This window comes from Aptenodytes patagonicus, chromosome 4 (assembly GCF_965638725.1).
Source record: "Aptenodytes patagonicus chromosome 4, bAptPat1.pri.cur, whole genome shotgun sequence".
Lineage (NCBI taxonomy): Eukaryota > Metazoa > Chordata > Aves > Sphenisciformes > Spheniscidae > Aptenodytes > Aptenodytes patagonicus.
Genome location: NC_134952.1, coordinates 63,366,001 through 63,378,932, shown reverse-complemented (window position 1 = coordinate 63,378,932; position 12,932 = coordinate 63,366,001).

Sequence of the window (12,932 nt, the reverse complement as noted above, 5' to 3'; positions counted from 1 at the left end):
TCAGGTGATTTGGACAGTTCTTAAGCAAATTGTTTGCCATAGTGACTGGAGTGTATGTCACAGGTGGGTGGGTTAGGTAACAAGCTATATCTCTTGCCCAGTTGTAGATGGCCGGGTTTGTACAGCATGCTTGGTCTTGTCGTCAGGTTAGCTGCTGTAGAAGTGCTGACTTGCCAGATTGCCAGCAATTGCACTGCTCCTACTGAGGTGGAAATAGCAGGGAAATGTATAGTTTTTCAGGGCCTGGAGAGAAAGGTTTCCAGTCCTCAAGATAATGTCTGCTTTATATGACTGATTAAACGCTCACTGGAGGAGGGATTGAGAGGCAGGGAAGTTCTCTGCAACACCTGGCTGGGTATTTTCTTTCTCCTCAGCTTAACAAGTAGTTGAAGTACTTTATTTCAGCTGTCACTGCTTCAAGAGGATGGGCTGAACTAGTTGATCTAAACTGATTGTTAAAAGGAAACAAAACAAATGCCCAAATATTTTGGTTAGGTAAAACCAGAAATATTTCCTTTCCCCCTCTTTCTTCTATTCTACTTACCGGACCTTCAATGGATGTTGTGTTTGTTGAAAGAATACTTGAGGCTGTCATGACTGTGAACTAGTCTGCCACATTGATTTGTGAAACTAAAATGAAGCACTGTTATCCACCTCATTTTTTCCATGGGAATGGGTGTTTGTGCATGTAAAGTATTCAAATCTTTACTTTTTCAGCACTGGTAAAAATCAGTTCAGGCTTCAGCAAGGTGACTTTGAGGTTGGCTCTATACAGTTCTCTCTTTGGAATTCATGCAGCCACGTTATATATTCTGAAACCAGCTAGACTTGTCAGAGGAAGAAGATGTGGGATTTCAGGTCTGCAGTAGGTTAGAAGGAAGAACCTAGGCACGAGGACATGGTTGTACTCTGCTGCCAGTTATTCCAGTGTGAGTCTGTGATGACTCTTAATTTCACTGTGCCATCTAATTCTATGAAATGTCTTGTGAAATTCAGCAGTGATCTCTACTTCCTGAAGCTGGTGTTTCCACTGAAGATAGTTGTGCAGAATTGTCAGCACTTCCGGTGGAATGAGATAAAGGCATTGCATTTTCCTTAACAGCCGTATGTTGGCAGGTTGCTGTTGTATGGCATCATGACAACTCTGTTGGCAGTTTTTATATGGCAGGCAATTTAGTGCTCTGTGTCTCTTCTGATGATGGTCCGTAAGGAAGGCCTGTTTAAAACCCTGTGGCAACAGGATGGAGAAGAACCTATTAAATCACCGGTGTCAATAGGTCAGAGATTGTGTTTTGTGGCAATGAACACCATAGTGTTGAGATTGTTTCCATTTAACATGACTTGCCACTGCCCAATTTATAAACCTGACTGGTGAACTGGGAACTGGGATGGCTTCTTGGACAGACTAACATCCCAGAGACTAAACAGCAGCTACTATCATTATCTGTCACTTCTCATGAGCGTAAAATCCATCACAAAAAGAGCAAGCAATATCTGATGTTTTTTTGATGAACTGTCTCAGAGAGGGAGCGAGAGAAAAAAATGTTTGTTCCTGAGTTAAATAGTAGAAAGTTGGCTATACAAAGCTCTGGATTTCTTTTGTGCTTGCTTCATAGTATGTAATATCATCGGGATTGCACTCTGAGCCTCTCTAGCTAATACTACAGCCTCTTAAACACAAACATTGAATTTGGAAGCAGTTTTATTGCAAACACTCAGAGAGCAAAGAAGATAAACACAAGGAAATTGTTTCAGTATTTTGACAATCAAGTTTGAGAGCTTTTACACATTGATTCTTGACAGTTCAGGATGTCACAATACTGGAAGTGAAGGGTAGTGACAGGAAGAAGCAAAGAAAATAGGAACCTAACCCTCCAGCAAAATAATAATTAAAAATCGGAGCATACAGGAAAGATGTGATTTTTCCAAGGTGCTGAAACAAGAATACAAGATTTTAGTTTGTGTGGTCAGGGTGCACATGGGGCTTCATTAGGGCTTTTATGACTGCTGCTATTAACAAACCAACAATGTGTCCACTAAAGCTCAACATCAGCTGTTGAATATCAACATGGGAGCTATAAAAGCATAATGCTAATTTCTCTACATCTGTCTTTTCTTCTTTGCATATAATCCCTAATTGCAATCTCTGGTTTTGGGTGGGTTTTTTTGAGTGGTGACCTTCAGTTAGGTTAAGGTCAATTCATTCACACAACTGGCAAAGTGTATTAAAGTTTGACAAGTTGCAGTTCTTGAGAATTTCAATGATAATGTCACCAAAATGAAATATTGGAGCAATAACAATCCTCAGTAGTTTTTCCATCTTTGATGCCAGTTTACTGTCTTTCTCCCAGAGGACATTTCCACTGCTTTCCCTCTGCACCCCATTTATATAATAAGAAAATTATATTTTCTTACTGCACAGTGTTCTGGTTATATTCTACTTATCAGTGTGTGATGCCAAGTTATTCCGGTGGTAGAACAAGAGAGATTTTGAGGGGGGATCCCCCCCCCCAACAAAGAAGTTGTAACTGAGGTAAAATTCTTGAAAGATCTTGGTTCCTATGTGTGCACCAAGTGTGAGCAAGCATCTTTTCAGAGTGGGTTGAGTTGCTAAAAATCACCTGTTATATCTTAGTATGAACTCTTTTGCATATCTCTGTGGTCATCTCTTCAATGATATGTACACGCATAGTGCTGCTTTGTGTTTCCGTGTTGTTTTGTTTCTTCTCTGATAGAAGACAAATGGGATTTTCTGGGTTCTTTTAATAGCTTGGGGGTGTACCTACATGTTCTTATATTTTTATCTTGCTGTCCATGGGATTGAACTCAGTCCAGCAGAAAAACGTTTGACAGATGCTGAGTACTTCCTTAGTAGCTGCTTAGCCCTGACAGCAATGACCTATGACTTTCTGCCACAGGGACACAGGGAAGCAGTGGACTTACCTGCTGTATTGAGATGCTTAATTGTATGCCTTGGTCCTTGTGGATGCTGAATTTTAGTCAGAAAGGTGTTCTTGTATTCTCCTTTTTTGAAGATTCTTGGTATATTAGTAGAAATAAGAACTTATAATAAATGTGCAACTTTTAGATGCCTTGAAACAGGAGAAGGCTAAAGATACCTTTTTGAGCTTTGTAATGGATTCTTGCATGTGTGATTTTTATATGCATTTTGCCCAATGCTAACTCTGAATTTACAGCACAGAGGGTGAATCTGTATGTCTCACCTGTGGTTCTCAAACACATGCATGCAGGCACATGTGCACACAAACATACACACTCTTGTTTGTCAGCCTCTCTGGTCTTAAAGCTCTGCATAACAGAGGCTCACACTTGAATTGGCAGGCTTGAGATTTGGGCCTGACAGCAGACAGTGGTGTTTACTCAGAGCTGCTGGCTGCACTATGTGAAATTGTGGGTCAGTTGAGGAAAACTGCTGAAGCCCAGCTTGCAGTAAAGGTTACAGGATTGCTGCTGCCCACCTCAGTTGTTTTCCTTTTTGAATAGTCAGGTGTTTGCTCTTGCAAAGTAAAAAGGGAACGCTAAGCACCTTCAGAAAATACCTTAGCCTGAATACTGGATAAGAGCATATGGGTGCAAGAGGAAGAATTGTAATTGAATGGTTTGCCCCACTGCCAAATCCAGATCAGTTATTTAAAGCAGCCTTCTTCTGGGCACTTGACATTAAGGAAGACATTGGAAATCAAGTCAGTAGCATTCTTTCCTGTTAAATTTCATAGAATGTGGACCTCCGTGTAGAAAAACATAGCTTTTTCTCTTGATGTTGTAGAACTGGCTTTTAAAGTGAGCTCTGTGCCTTTACAAGGAACTATTTTTATGATAGTCATCTTTGTAACAAGATTTCCTTTTCCATTTCTCACTATGTGGGAAGGGGGGGCCTGCGTGCGATACTGATCATGAAATGAAGATTGTGAACGTACTGCTCAGAATGTTGCTGTTGTCATAAGTAGTGACGAAACCAGGCACCAAGGTACTTCAGTGTGATGTCAAGAGTTTCAATTAGTCATGCTGGTAAGTTATTTGCTAGAAGATGCTGTTCAGTGGCCTTTGTAGAAGTGAGTGGTCTTGGACCATTTCCTTATAGGTGGGTGAGTCATGCTCAACATGAAGTGTTGTTGCGTAGTAGGCTTGTATTTCAGGGCTTGAAAATTGAGATAAATGAGATAAGTTTAAATGACTGGTATGCCTGCTTGTACATGTGAGGCCTTCAGCCCACAAATCACCTTGGAAACCACAGTACCTCAGGCCCACCAGCTAGCAGGGAGCATAACAGCACAGCAAGTTGTCTGGAAGATTGTAGCAGAGGCTTGCAATGTTCCTGAGCTAGAGAAGCTTGGTTCTAGAAAACAGAGCTCTTTCAGTGCCAGCACGGTAAGAGTTTTTTGTTGTGCGATGATATAGTACTGTGGTTAAGGAGTCTTCTGAATCTAGCCTTACCAAGTTCTGGTCCTTCTTAGGATTTCCCAGGGTCAGTCTGAAGTACAAGACCCACCTGCTTCTGCCTCTCTGTTAGGCTGTTTTTGCCGTGGTAACAAGTGGTACATAATTTTTATGTCACTTTTCTCTGGCTCTGGGCAACTAGACAGAGATGATCATAAATCCTAGTGTGTGGGAAGGTGCATAGTGTTGCTATCTTCTTATCTAGCAATAAGTGAGATAAAAGCCATGTTGCTAATGTGTAGAAAGCATGAATATGACTTTTCTATATGACTGAAACTAAATCGTGCGTTGGGGCATAGGCTTGAGCGGTGCTTAACACGTGAATTGTACCACTCTTGAGGTTGTGCTGAAATTTCACATAATGCTGCTTCAGAGAACTGCAGTTTAAGGTAGCTTTATTTGCCTCGTTGCCTTGGGTTATATGTGTTGTGTTTTGTCACCAGATATAGGAGCCCTTGGGAGGCAGCAGGGAGTAGCAACCACGGCTGCTGCTCAGAGGAGAACAGAGCAATTCCTTGTTCAGCCATTATTCCTGGCATGGCTGAGAGAGGGTAAGTGCACAAGAAGAAGAGAATTCTGCATAGTTTGTGAGGTGGCTAAGAGGAGGAGGAAATGTTCATGCTTAGTATTGGAGAGGGCCACGATGCTGTTACTGTAGTCCTAATGATGGGGAACCTCTGTCCATCCTCCTACTTGAGTAGTTGATGGGAAATATCTGTGCCTGATACTTCAGCTAGGGAGGCTAGAAGGCATGTGGTGCTCACACTGGAGCTGTTATGGATGGAGCAAAGGAGGCTGTAGTACGAGTCTCAACAGTTAACATGTGGTACTCATCGATCTTAACCTATTGGGTGAATGAGACCATAGCAGGAGGTTAGCATGACGGTAGTGGAACCCTTAATACCTGCTGTAGAAAGGAAAAGCTGTGTGTGGCTAAAGGCCTAATTGTATAAATGATCATCTGAGAATGCTAGAGAAGAATCCCAAAGGCTTGGTTGAGGGAATTGTCATGGTATATTGCCTGCATGTTTGTGTGTCCTGTCATCTACATAGTGCAACAATCATTTGGGGGTCCTAAGAAAGAGATGTTAGCTGAAATGATGCCAAATGTTGCTTTGGTTATATAGCACCTGTCACTTGAACCTCCACAAAGATTTTACTTTTTTTTTTTTTTTTAAATTCATGGTTCTATTTTGTTTTAGTTTCCATTATGAATCAAGGGTTTAAGCACCTAAAAATGAGGTAATGTTGGCTAGCTATACTGCAGCAGTCTTCAGCTGGCTCCTACTCTACCTCTTCTAGTTCATCCTTTTATAGTAATAATGGAGGAGTTCTGCACTTTTTACTTCAGCAAAAATCCAGCAAGTTTGTTGCTTTGAAATATAGCTGGGAAATACTACCTTAAAAATGTAGTTATGTCCTTAGAATAGATTAAGAGGCTGATGTTTCTAATAATAATAAATCAGGGAGACAGTACATTTTCTGCTTGGTAACTGACTGGAAGGCAACAAGATTACTTACAGTGTTTAGTTTCAAATATTAGTTTTCTCTTCCTTAAATTGCATTAGTTATATCTAATTATAGGTACAGTTTGTGGTAATCAATTTGAAGCATAACGATGTGAGTTACCTCTCTCTGTAAAGAATATATTTTGACTTGGAACATTAGAGGTATTTTGAATGCTGTGTGATTTTCATTTATGATTTGATTATACAGGTAATTGAAATGTGACAGACTCTGATAACATTTTGTTGGAACAAATTGGTGAGTTCAACTTGTTTCTCAGATATGTTTTTTTGCCTTCATAAAGGTGAAAGAAATGAGTTTTCATCTGTTTGCCAGACAGATACTTATGAAGCATTTAATCTTTTTGCACTGGGTCTTAATTTTTTTTTCCATTGTGATGTCCATTGGAAGAAAAAAACCCAAACAAACCTCCCTCCCCAAGCCAATAAACCCAGCAACAGAGGTGTTACTGCCCAACGACAGTAAAGCAGACTTAAGCGTACTTTGGCAATTTAGGTGTAGATTATAATGAACTTATGTCAACTCAAAACTGTGCCACTGCAATTATGATATTCACCATTAAGATATCTAGTAATTGAATTACTTCTTGATTATGATGAATTGCAAAACTATGCAGTCACTTAAAGACTCCAGAGTTGCTCAATATTCAGTGAACATCTGTAAAGGCTGTTACAACTTTTTCCTTGTGATGAAATTGAATGACCAACCTTATGTGAAATGTCAGTTAAAATAAGTACTTTTACTTCCATCTTGCAATATGTCTGGGGACTGATTGGACCGCTACACAAAAGTCAGCACACAAAACCTTTATTCAGAAATAAACTATTCAAAATACTTTAAATGCTATATATGTAGAAGCTATTACGTATGATTAGATTGTACATAGCCAAATTTTTGTCTTGAGTAACCGGATTTTAGACTCCAGTCATGCAAATGTACACACTTAGATTTGCTTATGAGTAGATTTGTTAACTGCAGCAACTTGTTCATTTACAATGAACTAATGTATGTGTATAAATTCTCTCAGCATTGGGACTTAAATATGTTGTAATAAATTGTTTTGTTTGGGTAAAAACAAACAAAAACTAGAAACTGTTGTTTTCCTTTGGTGGAGAATCTGGGGAAAGATGGAGGGAGGGAGAGTAAAATGAGAACTGTTCTTTACCAGCCAAGAAGACAAACTTGACTCTGAAACTTCTCACAGAATACAAATTTCCAATAAGTTAATTCAGGACTACTGATCTATATTGTTATGGATACTATTGAAATGTTTCACTGGGAAAGTGTCTAAAATTTAATTTAGATAGTGTATTGATACATTTGTGCATAGGTATATGCGTAAATACACACATATGGCTACATATTACAAGTATAGGTGCCCTGCCATATGTAATATTACAGATACTCTTCTAATACCGTGATTTGCAATTTTTTTTCTTTCTTCTGCTATTTGTAGATTGCTAAAATTTCTCCATGGGAGATGTGAATCCCTGTGTAGTAGATTCAAGCTCACTAAAAGCAAGACTGCTTTTCCAGGTGGTCTTAGAAATTGTCACAGATTTGTTGGGAGTCATAAGGTTAATAACAGCTTTGAACTAAGTTTGAATGTCTTGCTAGTGACTTTTTTCTTTTCAATTCGTTATCAGTAGTGTTTAAAAAATAGCAAAGTAGTCCTTCTGATAATTTTTTGGGTGAAAATAATGTGATCTAAGTTAACTTTTCTTAGTGCTTCCTAGTGTTTCCCTGTGTTCAAAACCAAAGGAACCCTTCATTTTTTGGTGTACGTGTGTATGTTGTTTTGTGCGAGTAGGTTTAGTCTGATGAACTTGCAGAACTAGGTATAAACACTGCCTTCAGGTATGCGTTGAAACAGATGAACCATGGGCAGTTCCTGAAGTTTTGTGTGTGCAAACTGATTCTCACCACCCTTTCCTGGGGCAGAAGTTTGCCTGGCTCCTTCCAAAGTGTGTCCTTCCAGTGCCACCTCTTGGCAGGTTCACACACTGACATAGCTGCAGGGTTAATTTTCATGAGTGAGGAGGTAAGCATACCCTTAAAACAGAAACAGCCTGCTGTTCCGTTAGTTGCCCGCTGAGCAAGCATTAGCCTCATCTAGTATCAGTGGATACATGGAAGCCTGGACTCCGCATTTATTTGTTGAAAATACAGTAGACTTTATTCAAAGCAGAGGCTGGCTGGTGCACCACTGCTGGGTTTAGTGATGTTGCTACAAAGGTTTGCATGCATTTGGATTTAGCCCAGTAAATAAAAACCTGTAATGTAATATTTTCCAGCCATTTTTTATCAATTCAGTGTGCCTAGTAGCCTGGATTATAGTGCTGAGTGGTCAGCATTTTTTACAGCTGATGTGAAAGGAGATGTGCTTTGGGTGTATAAAGGGTTGCATAATCTTATGTGCTCTGAGGAGTAAAATCAAGGAGCATGTCCTTTCAGAACTTCCTTCTTTCTGCTTCTCCCAAGATATCCATAGTGCTTCAGATTTTAGGGAGGAATTTTTTCAGGTGGATAATGGCAGTACACAGCTTCCTGCAATAGGATCCAAGAATGAAAGGCCAAAGTGAGGTGGGTACCTAGCACCTCTTCTTCAGATCTTTCAGTTTCTTAGTTCTCTCTTGATTTGATCCCTTTCTCCTTTTTTATGCTGTTGCTTAGGATTTTCTGTTAATTTCCAAAGCAGAGTAACTGGTAAATCTGCAGGTGAATGCTATTTGCTCAATAGCCCTTGCTTACATGGGCATGCTTAGGCACAGCAGAGCCAATCCTGTCAATTTTGATCTTTGGTCAGTTTGTTGCGTTAACATCTCTTCTTTATGGAGATGATGGAGACAGTATTAGTGGTTATAGTGCTATAATCAATAGCTCCTTACCCTTTACTTTGTTATGGATTATACCTAAAAGTGCTGAGAAAAGCTAGAGATGAAGAAATAGCTTCAGAGAATACTCCATAAAGATGCTCATCTAATCTAATAATATAGACTGAACAGATGAAAAGGAATTGTAAAGTGCTATTCAAATGCCAGACAATACCAAAGGAATCATCCTGCAAATGTGTTTTACAAGGATAGTTAGGAAAGAAAACCACCTGTAACTGTACATACTTGAATGGGAACAGGGAGGTGAAAAGCTTTCATTATGTTAGTGGAGAAGGTGAAAAGCTTAATTTTTCTTTCAAGTTTACTCCTAATGAAGTTGTGGATTCCTGACTGACAATTGAGCCTAAAAGCCCTACTGCCAATCTCAGTAAGGGCATTCTTACTCATTTCAAAAGCAGATACTTAACGTTTAATTAGCATTTCTGGTGGTTCTCCCCCCACGTGTTTTGAAAGCCCTTCATAATGCTTTTTGAAGAGCATACACAAGCATCATCACTTTCTCTTGGCTCCACTGACAGGGAGGATCCACTGACAAGGCACAGGTCTCTAGGAACATAGAAAAGAATGAATTTTCTCTGTAGTATATCTTAAAGACGTAGAGATGCAGAGGTGTCTAAAATTCCTTTTGTGTGTGTGTTCGGTGTTTATTTGTGACCTGATTGGAGGGTTCCTCTAACAGAATGAAAATAATAGCATCTTGCCCCAGCAACAAAATTGACCCCTTTCAGAAGTACTGGAACTGCTCAGAAGAGAAAAATATCAGGCTTCTTAATGGAGAATTGCAAACTGCTCTTAATAAGTTATTTTAAATTTTGTTTATTTTTGAAGTTGCTGAAAGTATTAACAAAGTTTGTTCAATCCAAAATGTTGATTTTGGAAATGTTAAAATTCACATTGGGGGCTTGGCACCATTCCCCACATTGTGGTGGAAAATCTGTTGTCTTTGATGCCTGAACATCAAATAGCTCAGGAGTTGGGATGCTTCTCAGCACTGCGCGAGGTAGGGTTTAGGGCTCCAGTTTACATGGTTCAGAGCCAGAACTAGAATTTTTTCCTTCTTTCTCCTTCCTCTTGAAAATCAGTGTACAAGATTATGCTGTGTGACTTTCTCGGCTGCCTGTCCTATAAAAAAATCACTAAGCTTTGTGTAAATGTTACTGGGCCAGAGAGGGAGAGCTTGAAACAGTTGAGGCTCTAGGCTTATAAGTTAGGACATTCACATGGGACACAAGAGACTGGCCTACTTGGAGTGTGATGTTTTTATAAAATTGAATTTTTCTTTGGGGTCAAAATAGAATAATTTCAATTGTCTTCATGGTTCAGAGAGAAGATGTTTCTTGCAGCTCTCCGCATGATGGTTTTGTTCAAGTACTACAAAATTTGGAGCTCTGTTGTCTGGCATTACGGGTGAAGCAAGTTATGCTGTTTCACTCTAAAACAGTGGGCAGTAAGCCGAGCTTTCTAAACTGTCTTTTAAGCAGCATACCTGCTTTATATCACTGCATTATACAGTAGCTATATAGTCATCCTGTATTTGTTCCTACTCATTTTAGATATTCTGAGTACAGCGGAGTGTTTCTGAAGTACCCAAACCTGAGTAGAAGGTGTTTATGACAAGGCTTGAATTCTGAGGTCAGATATTCAATATTGGATTGAAATCTTGGCCCAGCTGAAGCTGATGCAAATATCTGTCTTCTCCCTTGAAACCAGCTTTTCCTGCCCTTCAGCTGTGTCTGGACTGTCAGTATATGCCTCTGTGTACAGTAGTTAATGCTCTACTGTTAGGATTATCTGCATTAAAATAATGAAAGGAGAGACCAAAACCAGACTTTGATTCTGCTGTCACATTCAAAGTGTGAAGAGAACTGATTTGATATGGGAAGGTTTCTGATTAGGATTTAAGGAGAATGTTTTTTTTGTCTGTCGGTGCCATCTGTTTTGCCTTACATGTAAGGCCTGCATCTTTGATGTGGACAGCTGCTTATGCCCATTGTAAAATCAACCTGACAAGTTTAGAGTCGGTGATGCCCTTTTTTGTAATTACATGTTTCTTTCTGAAACGTGGCAGAGCTGATCTTGGTAGAATGTGGTGATCTCTCCCACAGCATATTTTATAGGCAAGTGATTACAATGCAAGTGGTGTGTTGCAATTTAAAACAGGCAATAATAATAAATCATTAATGTGTAGTAATAACTCAGATATATGGAAACCTGCCTGAATGGCTTCTATAATTTTGTGTCATGTATGTGTTTGCCCTTTTTACATTTCTTCCTTATAAGTCACAGAAGTTTTAATGGGGTATGGAGATCCTCAAGGCCTCATTCATCACAGGCATACTTACTGAAATGTGTCTTCATTTTTTGGGACATCTTCTGCCAAGATTCTCTTTCCTTGGTTTGATTAACGGATGGGAGGAGAAGGGTGTATGGAGTGGTTAGAGGCATGCACTTCCTCTGCCTTGCAGAGATGCATCCCAGGCTCTTGGCACAGAGGAAAGCTACTAGGGAAGAGCTGAGTTTTCTGAAGTGCAGCATGTTTTAGAGTTAGATTGCAAGTAAGATTAAGTCATTAGGTTTGATGATGATATTCTGATGCACTCGAAACTTTGCAATGAGACTGGGACTTACTGAACTCAAGTGACATTCCTGATGTGAGATGACTCTTCTACTGTGAAAGCGCATGAAAAAACATGATTAATGCAAGCAGTACCACTGATTTCAGGCACAGTCAAAGCAGTGGGGAGTTTTAACAGCTTTCAGGATAAGTGGAGCACTGCAGAGGGCATTTCCTCCCAGTGTACACTCCAGAGTGTCACATCAAGGTGTGTTGAAGAACAGCTTGCATAGAGATGTAATACAGGTGAAGAGATGCTTCTTTTTTCCTTGCCCTGGGAAGAGGTCCATCAATTTTCTGCTGTGGTGAGAGTAGAATAATCCAGGTGGTTCCAACTGATACTGTGGGAACCGGAGAGCATTTTCAGTCACAGAGAGTCAAACTGATCTCTCCCAGTATTAGGCACATCATCTAAGCTAATTGTCTGGGCTCTTTCTGTGGCTGATCGAGATTTCTCTTAGTGCAAAACACACCTAAAGTGGATTAAATTAGTTGCCTTTTGGCGACGCCTCTCTTGGTTCCTAATGGGAGGCTTGTTTAACTGGGCTAGACTGGGTAGCTAACTTGCAGCTGACTGAAGTGAGGTGAGGTAATCCCTGCCAAGTTACAAAGTGTATCCCGTGAGAGCAAGCTTGTTGAGAAACTCAGCTGGGCCTAAACTTGACATCCTGGTGGACTGCTTGAATCTTTCTGATCATACAACCAGGTATTATGTTCTGGCAAAGTAGATCAATGCTTTTCTTGCTCAGTGACAACACAGCCCCTGTAGCCTCTGTGCTGAAAAGAGAAGGGAGGGGTAGATAATGGGAGGAGGAAGAGAAAGGCATGAAGAAAGTCTTGGGCGGCTGCTTAAACCTTCTAACAGCACCACTGAATATAAGTGTGGTAGAAGGTAGGGGCAAACCTATGTGGAATGTAAACTGCTACAGTTGGTAGAAACTCTCTCCCCAAAACCTAAACTGCCCTATACTTTCATGTGGCCCACCAGAACTTCTGATAAGTTACCTTTGGCATAGGTTATGCTGTTTTGTTTCATGCACTGCATCGAAATGGAATATGATACTGTCCAAAAGCAGGAACTGAAAAAGCGTAGACGTAATGTTTGAGAGAGGCTTTCTCATCTCCCATAATATCTGAATTAAGCTAGGTAATTGGAATTGAGCAGTTTGTCAATTCAATTCTGCACCAGATAAAACTAGTGAGCGGCATTCTGGCCATACACTTTCCAGATGATTTTAGGAGATATGGCTATTGCAGAGAATAGCAAGATGATACTTTGTGCTGTGATTCTTTCACAAGATCTGCCTATGGGCAAAACACAATTTGGAAAGCTGTAACTAATGAATGGGTTCTTACTTGAGTTCCCAAGCAACTACCCAACCTAAGAGAAACAACAAGGATAATATTGAGAAATTATTGCCCTGCTCAATCTTGCACTC